At 31.5% G+C, this 1,813-nt stretch overlaps 1 pseudogene; it reads left to right on the top strand.

Moving 5' to 3' along the window:
- Window positions 1–651: 651 nt before the first annotated feature.
- LOC145291646 (5S ribosomal RNA) lies at window positions 652–768 on the top strand (annotated as a pseudogene).
- Window positions 769–1,813: the final 1,045 nt, after the last annotated feature.

Raw genomic sequence — 1,813 nt, 5'->3', positions numbered from 1 at the left:
TTTATTCTTATATCGAGCTATCACACGATGAACAACACTTTTTGATCTTCGAACGATATTACAAATTGTTGAAATTGATTTCTTTTCTTTGTAATTGTCTAAAATTAATTTTTTTTCTTGGAGAGACAGTGTTTTGCGAGTCGGTGACGCCATTTTTCTTTGTTGTGCTTATCAGCAGTTCCAATATTAAAAACTAACTATTTTTATGTAAAGTTTTGTCTCTTAAAAATAAATTTTCTACTTCGTTCCTTAACTTTTGGCCAGGATTAATCCACAGATATAATTTTAAACTAAAATATTTCTCAATATTAAATCGTCATTTTTTTTTTGGTACTAGTTTATATACATTGGTTCTATTTGTTTATTCTGAGTATTTCAGAAAAATCCATGCACTAATTTTTTAAATATACATGAATAATTGTAATTTTTTTCCCGTTCCTTATATTATGGCCGATACTATATATATATATATATATATATATATATATATATATATATATATATATATATATATATATATATGTATATATATATACCTTTATTATACGTAAATTATATATACGGCGCATAATCGCGTTGACAATAATAATAATAATAATAATAATAATAATAATAATAATAATAATAATGGTAATAATAATAATGATAATAATATACGGCATAATCGCGTTGACACACCGGTTCTTGTCAGATCACCGAAGTTAAGAAACGTTGAGCCTGGTTAGTACCAGATTGGTGACCATTTAGGAATTCTAGGTGCTGTATGTGCTCTCCGCTTATCTCGGCATTTGTTTCCAGTCGTCCTGTATATACACTTCACTTGCCACTGATATTTAACAATGTCGAATCAGGAGAGGTGTGATTGGAGATTGCGCATCTCCTGCCACAAAAAAATTTACGCGCAGGCACCCATTCTTGGGTATCCATAGTAAGGAGCCTGATACGTGAATTATAATGAAGTATATGTCACCTTTCACTCTGATGATGGCCGAATCATTATTTGTGTTTAATTGTATTTAATTTTAAAATAACAATCTTTCTCATTTCTTGGACTTCGGCACTCGTTGGTTGACATAGAAAACGCACGCAGCTGTTTATAAAAATATGTCGCCGTTTATTTCTGTAAAAAGAAGTTTCTAATGACAGGTTGACAAATCTAATGGCGGCGTGACGGGTTGGTGGCTGGTGTGTAGATGACGGTGTTGCTAGCATCCCTCTCGTGTCGTTGTGTCGACTCTCTCTTTTTCTTTATCTCCTCGATTGTATCTCTTTTTATTTAGCCTGGGCGACGATGAGATTTCGATCTGTATTGTTTCGCAAAAGTTTGGTCACTCGCTGACCAGAGATTTTGCGTCTTAAAACTTGACCTTGCATAGACTTGTGACTGACTTTTTTGTAGGTCACTTGATCACACGAAAATTCCGCACGTGACTTTTGGTCACGTTTTCTGGCATAAATTATTGTTTAACGTCTCTCCCGGGATCTGATTATACACCATATATACTTTTAATGTATATATGCCATATATATACTTTTAATGTATATTTTCAACAAAAAATTCCAAATTACCAAAATTAATTAAGCTCATGAAAATAAATTTACATTTTTAGAGCATATATGCCGGAATTTAATATACCAAACCAAAATGGATATATATCACACTCATGCTATTTTATTATTGGTATAATTCGTCTTACACATGTTTCGTTTAATGATGGGAATTCACAAAAAATTCAGCAAAGACAGATTTATATTCCTTGGATTTTATTTGTTAAGTAAGAAAATGTTCAATCAACAACGCTTATATCACAGA

This window comes from Euprymna scolopes, chromosome 12, assembly GCF_053919585.1.
Source record: "Euprymna scolopes isolate OS-2025 chromosome 12, ASM5391958v1, whole genome shotgun sequence".
Lineage (NCBI taxonomy): Eukaryota > Metazoa > Mollusca > Cephalopoda > Sepiida > Sepiolidae > Euprymna > Euprymna scolopes.
This window is presented reverse-complemented; position numbering and strand designations above follow the sequence as displayed.